At 46.7% G+C, this 13,504-nt stretch overlaps 1 pseudogene; it reads left to right on the plus strand.

The window, feature by feature from the left end:
- LOC120844188 overlaps positions 1–3,952 on the plus strand; it is a 61,789-nt pseudogene extending 57,837 nt beyond the window's left edge.
- The last annotated feature ends 9,552 nt before the right edge of the window (positions 3,953–13,504 follow it).

A 13,504-nucleotide genomic window follows, 5' to 3' on the forward strand; every position in this document is an offset into this window, starting at 1 on the left:
CATTGCGGAACGCCCAATAAAAAGTCATGTTCGTTCAGCGAGAAAACTTCCCTTTCGAGTGACCTTCTGATCGATAATTTCTCCCGTACTTAAGTGCTTTAATCCCCACGATCGATTAAGTTCGCTTCCCCAGTTAGGACATTTTTGTGCCACATGCGGCACTAATGCTTGGCACGATGTATGCCAATAATGGTATTGTGAATTGATTTACTTCCAAAGCTAACAGTGTGACAGGTGGGACCATTAAATTTGCTAAAAATGTAATGATATGGGAATTTCGTTGCATAACTAGCGTTTTACGTTTAAGATTGATAAGAAACATGCTCATGTGATGATGCATGTCTACAGCATAAGCTCTGCAGATCCAGAATTGATGTGCTATAGGCTACTGCCTCAAGATTTTTAATGGACCAAATTGGTGATTCCACGGCACTAAATATTGTGGTGAAAAACCGCCCATTGACTCGGTGAGTTTTGATCATGACCATTGGTGTGCTGTTGGCAAATTAGATAATGGCATACCTTTTCCCTGACCATCTGGCTTTAAGGGACATTGCATCTAGATGTGCTTAAATATCTTTATTTCAAGGTTCAGTGGACCCCTCTGCATCATTCCAGGAAGGCAGTCTCAAGCCACAACAAACAGCAGTGAATACACAATGCATAATAACAGTCACCAGTGTCCAGGCGTATAGTCCGCAGAAGCCAATTTGAGCCTAAAAATGTTTTTTGTTTTGTTTAGATAGTTTGCATTTGGTGTATAATCCGCAGGGCCCGATTTCTGCGCCCAGTGCATAGTCCGCCAAGCCGGTGCGTTGCGTCTTCGTGCTTTTTTTCCTGGGTGGCATTTTCTTCAGAAGTTCTTTGGCGAACGCTATTGAGCCTGAAGAACTGCTCTTGAGGCCCATATCGAGCCACTGAGCACACACAAGCACAGAAAATAACACTCGGTGCCAAGTAGAAACGAAGCACCTGGGCGGAAAGCCGTGAATGCCAAACGAGTAGCGTTGGGTGACGGCGACTGACTGCGTTGCGCCCCTTCGACGCGTGCATCGCTGCTGGGGGTGGTCGTAACTAGTCGTAGTGAGATGATCTTCACTTCGAGCAAGAAATCTTGCCATACCATAGTCAAGATATGTGTGCAAGTGTTCGACGACATGGGCTCTCTCACGTTGGTGCAGTTGTCATCAAGAAAGGCACCTATCAACAATGTTGCGTGTTTGAGGCTGGAACTATGACGACTTATCTAAACCTAAATTTATCGGTCTGCGGCTACGAACATTTTTGTTGACGTTGCTTAGATGATGTGACCGTTCAGGCCTCGCATTAAATGGTGTTGCGAACTCTTCGGTTGTATATAAAAACCTATTTTTGCCCTAATAAAATACATTTTCAAAAGGACACGTGTCTTTTGCTGATACGTGTCTTCCAATTTACAATGCAGAGGCAAACAGAAAATCAACTGCGTACATCTACCACCTAGCATAAGCACCTTTTGCCATTCATTCTTGAGCACACTAAAATATCAGCTTAGATTGCTCTTGTTTTAGAAGCTTTGCCCTGTTCTGTAAAAAAAAAAAAAAAGTTAAAAAAGCTTTACCTTCGTTCTCCTTCTCGCATTTAAAACAGACTTGTTTGTCAGCAGATATCACCGTGGCACATACAACTCGAATGACCAATGAGACTATTGCTATTACAATAAAGCTTTCCACAAGAGCCAAACGAGGCTTGTAGGGGTGCACAAGCACATCGAAATGAGATTGGCGCTTCCGGGGCTTGTTTACATTATGCGTAAAAACAGGACGATCGGTGACCAGCTGATCGCAATATAACACCAAGGATACCAATGTTTCGATACATAGAACGCAAGACAAAGACCTCAATCGTCCCTTGTATGCTGCAGTTGTCATACTTTCCATCCAACCGCTTTTTAGCACAATTAACTGGAACAACCGAAGAGTTCGCAACACCTTTTAATGCGAGGCCTGAATGGCTACAGTCAACAAAAATGTTTGTAGCCACAGACCGATAATTTTAGTTTTAGATAAAGTATGCTTCATAGTTTCAACGCGCGAACATTGTTGATAAGTACCTTCTTTGGACCCGCGTACATTCGTTTCAACTTGAAGACAGCTGCACCAGCGTGAGAGCTCACGTCGAACACTTGCACACATATCTTGACTATGGCAAGATTTCTTGCCTTCGACTGACTAGAACACTTGATTTGTAGCATCACGGTAGGTCTTGGTTGAAATGATGATCGTCTCGCACACGGCAACAAACAGAGAACGACACGCTTTGTTTTATTTATACCCTACCGCTCTACGGGCGTCGCAAATCTATCCCCCTCTTGTCCGCCATATTGGATCGATCGGAGCGCCCCCTATATTCGCTGAAACTCCTCAATAAGCTACAATATCACATATACTGCTCCGAACATGGATAACTGGAATGCACTCTGACCATACCTGTGACACGTCTCCTTGGAAACACTCTGACGCAGCTGTCAACTACAGGGGGGAAAGGTTGCAAACAGCAGTTTGACCTGCTTAGTTGTCAACAATTTTAAAGGAATACTACAACGAAATTTTGGTGCTTATTTTTTGGTCTATACGTGTTCAAAAGAGCAGTATCACATCGGACATATCCATATCTTGTTAAAAAAGGCATTTAAAAAAAAATTAGGCAATTAGCCAAGAGTATTTTCTTGATGTCGCTGAAGCCGTTTGTAATGCCCGTCTAGGAACCTTGACAGGTAGTGATGATAACTGCCTTACCAAGAACTATACATGCTTTGAACCTGACGTCATCCCGACAGCTCTACGGCCAGCAGAAGAGAAAAGGGGAGGGAGGAAGTCCACACTCAACGGGACTCTCTTTTGTGTGTCCCAAGATGATAGAAATTAACCCGTCACACAAAAATCAAACAAAAGCAGCTTTGGGGTTAGTTGCTGTGGCCCGATCGCTGGCGTGCTTCGACCGCTTTAATTGCTGGAACAACTAGGGCATCCTGACGACGTCTGCCTCGCCACAGCTTTGCTCATCCCGAGATAAACTACATCACGATTGCACCGGATGTGACGTGCTCTCATCTGGCTGCTCTCCGAGCGCTTGCCAGTGAGGGCTGTTTATAACAAAAAACACAGCCATCAGGCTCAAAATACAAGTGTGCAATTGTATTTACGGGTATTGTGGATCATATTCAGCCTATTTCTGAACACGACGGGTATATTACAACTGTCGTTGAAGTTTCCTTTTTAAAGAGAACAGCGTTAATATCATACATTTCCTTCTCTGACTCTGCAGGTGACAGCGGCTATGCCTTGGAGCCTTGGCTATCACCCCTGTCCCTGGATTCCACGCGAGCTCCACGGCTTGCGGCCCGTAAAATAAGGCACATTCTTCAATAAGGTCCGTTGTGGAGCGCTGCATTGGGCTGTTAAAAAGCAGATTCCAGTGTCTGAAAAGGCACCGGACTCTGTATTATCATCCAACAACAGCCACCGTCATTATATCCGCGTGTGCAGTGCTCCACAATATCTGCCTTTCATCGAGGGAGCCAGAACCGGAGCCAGACTGTGACCCTGACGAGCCAGGGTTGAAGTCTGGGCCGAGCTCGGAGGGGTCAGTGGCGGATGACGAGAGGCTGGCTCCTGCCCACCCTCGGGTCACCCTCTCAGACATGGGCAGGGCTTTGAGGCAGCGCCTTGTTGCCCAGTTCCGAACCCACCACAGCCGTGCCTCCCCGGAGCCCCACGCAAGCCACGATGGCAGTCGCGCCCACCAGAGACACCACCAGCGCCAAGGAGTCCGTCGCCACGACGAAGGTCCCACTCATCAGGGACACCAGCGGCGACAGTGAGCCCCTCATCGTCCTCGCCACGGCGGCACTCCCGCACACCAGGGACGTCACCGGCGACGGCGAACCCCTCGTCGTCTTCACCTCGACTGACGCCCTCGCCACCAGAGACGCCTCCCCCCCCCCCCCCCCCCCCTTGGCAGTATGTGCTTCACTTGTTGCTCCACAGTCATGGCCGTCCATAAGCTCCACAGTGTCAACTCCAACGCTTTGCGCAGTTCATCGCACAACCACCGTGTTACCTTTACAGACATGTAGAACTGTCTCCGAAAAGCTATTCGGTGCATCACGATGATGTTGATAGAGCCTTTTTTTAATTTGCAAGCAGGGTGCATAAAATGCGTGGGACAATAACAGAAGGTTTTGTAGGGTTATTTAGCTAGCCAACGGAGCATCTGGCTCGCCCTTGCAAGAAACGGAGAACTCAATGAGGCTACTGGTGAGACCCGTTTTGCTTCTTTTACTGCAATATATTGTTTTATAGGGTTTGGACATCGATTCATTTTCTCGACGCTTCCATTGCCCTGCTCCCTTTTACAATCTATTATGGCTACCACAAAGCCAGGTGTACTACTCGATAATCACATATTGGATTTGTGTCAGTTTGAATGTATAAAGAAGACAACAAGCAGTTTGTCTTTGAATGTGTTCTTTTTTTATATAACAATGCCGTAACGTAAAAAATAAACATGTTTCAAAACACAGGTTGCAATACTTTCTTTTAAGTGAAATTGAGCATGGACTAGTAAACACCATATAAATTCTTTGTCATTATCCAGGATATATCACAGACATTATTTCACACTTCACTTAATTCAGCACACTGCCATTTCGTTTGTGTTTGTCACACATGGAAGCATGACAGATTCCATAGTAGAGGAATGTTGAGATCAACAATGATATAAGAAAACAAACAAACAAAAAACACAGGGACACAGACGAAGGAAACAGGACAAGATGCACTCTCAACTGAAGTTTATTGAAAATTCAACTTCAGAGGAGAGAGCACACGGTCCTGTTTCCCTTCAACTGCGTCCCTGTGTTTTTTTTTTCAGTGCTTTTTCTGTTTGCAATGAACGAACCGGCCCAAATCTCCACTTTATTGCGATAAAAGAAAAGTGGCAAACTCGGAGGCCAGTTTCAGGCGGGTGCCAAGTTGTGGCTAGAGTGCAGATCTCTTGGTTTAAAATAAGGAAAACCCGGGAGCGCCCAGGGCCGAGTCCTTGACCACCAGCGTCAAAACACGTGAGTATGATTACGCCAGCGAGCGCAGGCGTGCGCCTCCGCCCCCTGTTTGCCTGCAGGTAAAGGAAGTAATTCTGTAGCTTGGTCCACACTATGAGTAGACTACGCAAATTACCTCGCCTGTTTCGCCAGCTCCGTAGCCCGCGGCCGCGGCTTCGACACCCGCGTGGCCCAGTAGTGTTTCCAACCTTCCGGCTCCTTCCTTTGAGGCCCGAGGAAGTTGAGCCGGGAGGTAAGCACGTTCCAGAGACGAACTTTGTCGTCTCTGGGCAGCGCCGGGCTCAGCTCAGTTGCGCCGCGTACCAGAGAGCCCACATCCTCCCGTTTCTTGAGCAGTCATGAGCGCCAGTAATTTGAACTAGGCGCTCATCTGCGTCCCGCATGTTGTTTTAACCTTTTATGCGAGTTTACTCCATTTAATATTTTCTGGAACCGCTACAATATCAGTTGTTCATTTCAATAGAACACGTGTATTTTTTTTAGTTTGACAAGTTTCTTTAAGATAGAGCCGATGTGAAGGTCGCCGCCGCAAGGGATTGGCTTCCATCGCTTCACAAAAAGCAGAAAATGCTCCTCCGGTTGCCAGAGAAACGGACGCTTGCGTAGGGACTAGGTTCCAGATAGGTACGGCCGGGAAAGCGTAGGTACGGCAGGGGGACAGCGTAGCTAGTAAAAGCTAGTAAATACAAGTATCCATATGGTTCAGAATATCTCAGTGAGAATGAAAAGTATATAATAGGTAAGGGCAACTGAAATGCAGCTGTAATACTAAATAGAGCACTTTGAAATTACAACAGGTATGAGGTGGTGAGAGAGATTTGGAAAGGGGTCATGGTGTCTGGCTTGATTTTTGAAAACGCAGTGCTATGCATGAAATCCTAAGTGCATGCGAGACTAGAAATAAACCAGCGCGGAGTAGGTAGACTGGCTTTGGGGGCACATTGCAAAACGCCAAACCAGGGAGTACTAGGGATGGGCGTCATTTGAAAGCAGGGAAGCTGTGAGCAAGATAGAATTTGCGGATCGGTTGAGGCAAATGGATGAGGAGCAATGGGCACAAAAGGTTTTCAGCTATTTATACATGAGGAGTATAGACACAAAATGGAGACAGCGCACTAGGAATTTAAGAGGAAAGTTTTTAGGCTATAGTGGAGTTACGGAAGAGCAGGTCTCAGTTAAGAAGAAAGTTAAGGTCACAGAAAGAGATCGGTGGCTAGGGGCAATGCAGACAAAGACGGCTCTGGAAAGCTATAGATTATACAAAAAAGTTATTGCCAAAGAAAGCATTTATGACAATTCTAGGGTAGCTCATTGTTGTTTGAGGTGAGGACGGGTGTTCTACGAACCAGAACACACAGAGCGAAGTACCAGGAAATGGATACAGTGTGCACTGCTTGTGGAGAGGAGGACGAGACTTCTGAGCACTTGATACTGTACTGTAAAGGGCTTCACCCTATGCCTACCGAAGACAACATAGATTGAATAAAGGCCTTGGGTTTTAAAGACAGCGAAGGAAGAGTGGATTTCAAGACAGTAGAGATTACCAAGCAAAGATTAAGTGAATGGTGGCAGAAAAGAACACTAGGTACTTTTTTATTAACTGATGGCAAGGGGGTTCTATAGCCTCACTTTCCTTTCAGTGCGGAGTGAATATAGTTTTCACATTTAAATATTTTAAGCTTAAATGATAAAACCAAATGGCTAGGTGGCGTAAGCTACCGCCCGACCCAATGGGCTCAGCCGGATTCATCCATCCATTCATCGGCTCGACCTAAAGCAATACGTGCAGCCGTGCGGTTCCCGGAGTAGCCGATGCGTGAGAAATGGCTGCGTTGCGGTCGCCTTCAGTTCGGTTTTCGAGTACGAATCGGAGCCGCTTTTGCAAAGCCGGCTCTATGGCAGTTTCCGAACTGAGTTGTTCTAGCAGCGTTGGTACAAGTACAAGCTACAACACCGTTCCATCTTCGAACCTCGTACCCACTGATCTCTATTGTAGTAGGCTGGATCGCGGACCGTGGCCTCGGCAGCTGGGGCCGAGTGTCGCCACCGGCGGCCATTGATTGACACCAGCCAATGCATAGGACTCTATGGGAAGAACGAGAAAAGGTGACGGTTTCCGCTGTTTCTAAGCTGTTGTCGGCACTGAAACTTTTCGGATGCTTTTCGATAAGCCCGTCAAATAGCTTGCGTACAAACATTAAAACTGACAGCCCTCGCAGTTCTTGGAAATAAATATTTTGTGGTCGAGAGTGACTCCGCTGTAGTGCAGCTCAATGAGGCGAGAGTTACCTAGAGTTACCGCGGAGTCGGTGGCGGTTTCGTTGAGTTGGGTTTAGCAGACGACAAGCTCGAAAGATTTGCTGCGCGGAATTTGCTCACTCCCGGAAAGCCGCTGTCGAGATGGAACTTCTTTGTCATTCATCAACTTCTGGGCTTCCCTAAGGACGGTCTTATTGACGGCAAGTCCCTTTGTTTACTCCATTACAAGAGCAAGCTTGCCAGCTCAGTCATAGGTGCTCCGGTGCGTTTGATTTTTTCCTTCGGCGACCGGACGTTTCACAAATACCGATTCGATCTCCAAACACTCGACATAAGGATCGCACCGCACCATAAAATACTCGCCTCTCAGCACAGCGTACATGCTTCAATATGCTTACTTTTGTGTGTTTCTCCCATAGACTTGCGTGTATTGCCTGGTGTCAACGTTACTAAAACACTCAGTTGGGAAACTCGCCGTCGAAACCTGGGCCGCTGGCGTCCACCGAGACCGAGCTAAATGCGACAACAGCGCCACTCTTTTTCGTTTGTCTGTACTATGGTCACCTCGAGCTTTTTGAAAGCCTGTTTTTGCGTAAAAACAAACGGAAAAGACTCTTTTTGTATGAAATTTATTGGAGTTTAGTACTAAATGATGGGCGCGTGACGTTTTTATCATCTTTAGTTCGCAGGGTTTTGCGGAACAGTTAGTATTGTTTTCATACAACCATGCCTCAGCGGGCCTTTCAGGTAGCGCGTCCCGCCCTAGGTGCATCTTAACTTCAGTAGTTGAACGCGGCGAGTCCGCCGGGAAGACGGGGGTGGCACCCCTGTAACCTCTACCGCTGTATCTTCGAGCGGCCGCTGCGGGAGAAATGGTGGCGTTGTGTTCGTCATTAGCTCGGTGCTCGGAGACAGATTGGGGCCATTTTTTCAAAGCTGTCTCTATAGGAGTTTCCCAACTGAGTGTTTTAGTAACGTTGCCTGGTGTCAAGCAATGGCCGCCAGTGGCGACACCGACGGGGTCCCGATCCGCGATCCAGCCTACTAAAATAGAGATCAGTGCCCGTACCGAAAGCACCGAAAATGACTGTGAATTAAAAAAAGAAAAAAGTGTTTTTCAGGACCATCTGGAGTGCTTAGTCACCATCGACGCGGATGATCGGTGGTTAAAACGCTCCGCTGGCTCTCCTCGCTTGGCCTAGGAGTAGTGACGTAGCTGACGTAGCAAAACCAAGCCCGCCGGCTTTATTTTCTATACTTCGTCTCATCCTACGATGGACTAAAGGCCAAAGCCACGGGCCGCAAGGTCCAATCAAGTTGCAAGCTGAAATATGGCACGCTTAGCATTGATTAGGGGTGGACGAATGATCATCCGAGTCCAAAAGCGCTGCATCATTTTTATAGCTTCGACACTGCAAAGAGCCTGTATGACATAGCTTTTTCTTTGCAATGTAAAATTGCTGAGTCACTCAGTGCTCTTCAATCCAAACTACCGTCCGCCCCTCCCCATTAGTGATTCGAGACGCGGGTGCCGATACGCGCATCGAAGCGAAATACCACGCAACTTGTAAGTGGCTCGTGATTGGATCTGGCGGTTCGTAGCTTCTGCCTTTAGTCCATCGTAGGGTGAGACGAAGTATAGAAGGAGTTGCGCTAGCCGTTACAACGCTGGTACAACCTCTGCCGACGTGACGTTCGTTTTGAAACGGGAGACAGAGTGTGGGTGTACATACAGTCACGACGCCACGGCCTCAGCAAGAAGCTCTTGAAGTGCTACATCGGACCGAGGTGTTCCGCGGCCTCGCTGTCCTGAACTACGAGGTGGTTCGAGACGAAACTGGGTCTTCAGGACGCCGCCACTCGCAGCCCGAGGTGGTGCAAGTCGTGTGTCTTAAGCCGTATATGCTCGATGGGACTGAGGATTAATTTTGGTCCGGACGATCCCGCAGTTTAGTAATTGCTGGCCCCAGTGTAAAAGGTAAGAAGTCCAGAATAACCTTGCCTAGTCAGTCTGGCCGTTGCTCACTCCCAAACATTCTAGGTTGAATATTTGGGATTCTAGTGTAGTAGGGGCCGACCGGCGGTCCCTGCCGTCTCATTCCCTCTCTCGCGCCAGCCAGCTGTCATGCCCACGCACCGTCGCTCGCTGCTGCCGCCGTCCACGCTTGGCGCTGCTTTCTCGACGTTTGTTATTCCATTCATTGCTGGATCGAGTTCGCCGATTTAACCCCTGTTTTCTGTTCATTATTCATCGTCTCTTTCTCTTCATCCGTGACAATATATCGAAACTGTATCGACTCGTCTTCTTGGCAGGGACGAAAATACGTTTGCATGTAAACTGATTTTTGCAATTTAAAACTGAACATAAATTTTGAGAAGGCTACGCCATACGCTTAATTAACTGAGTTCCGTTGTCCTAATGCTTTCGCGCTAATTTAAGAATTTAGAGCATTAATTTTCTGAAAAGACGACAGCGTCAGAAAGAAAAAAAAAAAGGACACCACAGTATCGACATTAACACGAAATTTACCCTTTTCTCCCCACGACGTGTCAGATCATTCATCCAAGCAAACATGTTTGTGCAAACCGCAAGACTTCTGACAAAAACGAACTCCAAGGAGTTGCGAATTCGCTGATCGACCGATAACAAGAATTTAAGTTGATGAAACACTGGCCCTGCCTCAATTTTTAGCATGGCTGCGCATTTGACTTCATGGTAACAATAGGAAGACTTTAAAAATCCGTAGCCCTCTTAAACATACCTATTCTCTGGGAGCAGTTCATCTATTCGGCACATCTGAAATTTCTGACTGCAACCACTTCTCAGCGTTCCGCCTATTTATCTAACGCCAACAAACTTTGCATTTAAGTAATTTGGACTGGAAACTTTGTATCACTCTTAGTCTAAATTCAAAAATTTCCTGACGGTTGATCACGCTAAAGGGAAAGAATAACAGTTGAAAAAAAAAGGGGGGGGGGGGGGGCGTCTTGGCAGGTTGCTGCTGATACGAAGTAACATGTTTTTACCTGCCTTCTACGGGATTCTGGACTGTTCATATTTTTTTATTTTAATACGTACTTGTTGAATTATGCATGGGTTTGGAGCCTAGTCAGCCATTACATGACAACGGTAAGGTTGCGGTGCTCCCATAAAAATTTCCTTTTATAGGGAAACTCCGCCGATTTTTATAGTCTTCGATTTGGCTGGAAATAGACAGACCGCATTAACCCCCCTTTCTAAACTACTAGCCAAATTGTTTTATTAGAATAAAATTTACCCTTTAAAAGGTCCCTGCAATGACTCTTTTACTAATTTTTAATTTGCACCGAACCTGAGCGCACTGAACGTAGTAACTTTATGAAACGTTTTTTCTCGAATTTAGCTTTGTTTTAAAAGTTATAGGCAAATTAAAATTACAACAACAAGCAAAAAATAACCTCCTTCATGACGTCCTTGGTTGCTTGAGTGGCCGTGAACTAAAGAAGGGGTAGTGAGCTCAACGAGCGCTCACGCGACTGCCGCACTCCATGTCGACGGCCCGAGAGGGCGCCACTAAAGCGTGTTTTGGATAGGCTGTATGCAGCGGGCAGCCAGAGTGGCTCTCATTGCATTTGCTTCGCAATTAAACACTAATTTGGCATGACACTTCATTGGCCACAAACGACAGTAAACACGGGGTAAAGATCAGTTCAGAATGGGAGCCACTTCGCGCTGCCATACCGCGAAACGGCCAAACCCTCAGACAAAGCTGCTCGCCGAAGGCCTTCGGAACGCTCGGAGCCGATCGGATCCTGCAGTCCCTACGACCGCAGCGCCGCCGCGTATATCCGGGACCTTTCCCTGTCGATGCATGAGCCGACTACTCCTTTCTAGTATGCGCCTCCTTTTCCACCGCTCTGTGGCGGGCATGTCGACGGGTCCTTTCTTGTTTCCGTACTTTATAAACTGCATTTGTTTCTTTTGTGATCTAAAATACTGAACAAAAACTGCTTTTATAAATATTTGAAATAGTTCGAACCATTTATATTTTGTATTTCGACCAAAAAGAATGTTTTAGCGGCTCTGACCTGTAGAAAGCCCAGGACCAAAGACGTCACATTTTGCGCGCTTTCGGTACCGCGCAGGTGGCCCTCGTCGGTGGAGGAGGTTTCTGCAGTAGATTGTAAGAACAGTGCCAGGAAAAGCCTCTTTTTTTACCCTTGTTTTCATGGGATAAAAAAGTAATGCTGTCCCCGGCAGCAATGGAGGCCAGGCACGTCAAGGTGTGTTTGCGCCAGCTGTGTGCCAAGAGAACTTGTGCCGCATGAAACACTATCACTTGTGCTCGGAATAGTTTTTAGAATGCTTGAGTACGCGGCTACATACTTTATTCCCGAGCGCCGCGTGTTAGTATCCTTCTGCAGCTGGAACAGCTTCAATAGCGGCTTGCGCCTACTCAAGCCAACAGCTCCCACTACGAAATCCGTCCAAAGAAGGGCGCTAATAATAGTGAGGAAAAGTAGCGCACATTCTAACACTATAGTCCGAATTTGGCGCAGTCAAATTTGTTGTACCTAATGGCTTCAGGGATATTTTTTTTATTTTTTTATACACACTATTTGTTTTCGACATCGAATCTAGCTCGGGCTACTCTAAGAGTTCCACTCACGCGGTCGATTTCTTGAAGACGAGAAGTGAAACGTCAAAACAACGTTCAAGTCGGAGCTTAGACAGGACTTTTGACACGCGGCTATTCTTGTCTGGTATTACAGATGTTTAAGAAGCACGTGCTGAGCTCCATTAAGATACGATACAGCTATTGCCTCGATTGTAAAATGGTTGGCATGCAATTGTTTCTCCTAGAAGAGGTGATGGAAACATGGTTATTTTACTCTATTCCAGAGAAATGTTATATGGGGCTAAAATGTTTTAAAACCAAAACTCAATTAAAAAAATAATCTTATATAGAATTACGCTGATCCCATGTGCACTGTGGATGAGTGTTTGATGAGCGTGTTGCATACTACTTCAACAGTGAAAAGAAAGAAATATGGCTAAATAAGTTTTGGGGGTAACTTCGCTACTCCTTTTGAATGAAAATTTTCTAGTGCATTTTGATACTTTACGCAACATTTCAAGCAAGTAGGCTTCATTTTAAGAAGAATAGTGTATTGCTGTGTCATATACGCCTTTCATTTGACCTTGATGTATGGCTGGCTGGTTCCGGAGTTCTATTAGGTTGTTCATGTTAAAACACAGCGCGACTATGACGAGGACACAAAGAGATGAAGAGAACACAAGACAAAGCGCTGACTATCAACTGGCTTGTATTACCATAGCCTCCTCTATACGGAGAAAGCCTGGCACATCGACGACGGAGCAATAGGGCGCGCGGCCGCAGGAAAAAGGAGAGGAGGAGCGCGCCGAACGGTGACCAATATGGTAGCGCAGAGCAGAAAAGGCAGACCTAGACAGCGAGCGCTTGGGTTATGAGCGGCCGCTCCCCGAACCACGCTTGTTTTTGTTTTCGTCACCGTCGTTTTCGTACTCCGGGAGAAACGGGCGCGGCGATTCGAAAGGGCGCAGGGAGAAACGGGAAAGGGTGGACGTTGAGTTTCTCCTCTCCACGATAGCGACAAGAAAAGAGAGAGAAGAAGAAAAGATTGTTTCTGCGTTTGGCCGCTCGCTCTTTTGTGGCGCTAGCAGCAAAGGTTCTCTCCACTCCCGTTTCTCCACCCCTCCTTTCCCATTTACGGCGGCCGTCTTTTCACGCGACGCGCCAGGCTTTCTCCGTATAGAGGAGGCTATGGTATTACACACTAAGGAAGAATGACAATGAAATGAAAAACATGGAGTCAAATGTTCGCGCGCTTGCTTGGCGCCTCGTGAAATATGTCCCTTTCTTCTTTTTTCTCCGATCGTAGATTGGTTTTCTTCTTTCTTTCCTCAGGAGCTTTTGTTACCCTGAATCCAAAAACTTCATCTCGCTGGGATTCAGAGTCACCGATGGTTAGCTCACACACGAACTGTTGTTCTTCGCGATGTTGTAGGCTTCTACCATCTCTCGACATGTTTGGTCGCAGTGTTGAAACAATATACTGGTGTTTTCGAAGCGTGGTTCGCAACCGCAATCTCTGCAATGTATCGCTGGATGTGAATTA

The sequence above is a fragment of the Ixodes scapularis genome, unplaced genomic scaffold (genome assembly GCF_016920785.2).
Source record: "Ixodes scapularis isolate PalLabHiFi unplaced genomic scaffold, ASM1692078v2 PGA_scaffold6__148_contigs__length_123643588, whole genome shotgun sequence".
Taxonomy (NCBI): Eukaryota; Metazoa; Arthropoda; class Arachnida; order Ixodida; family Ixodidae; genus Ixodes; species Ixodes scapularis.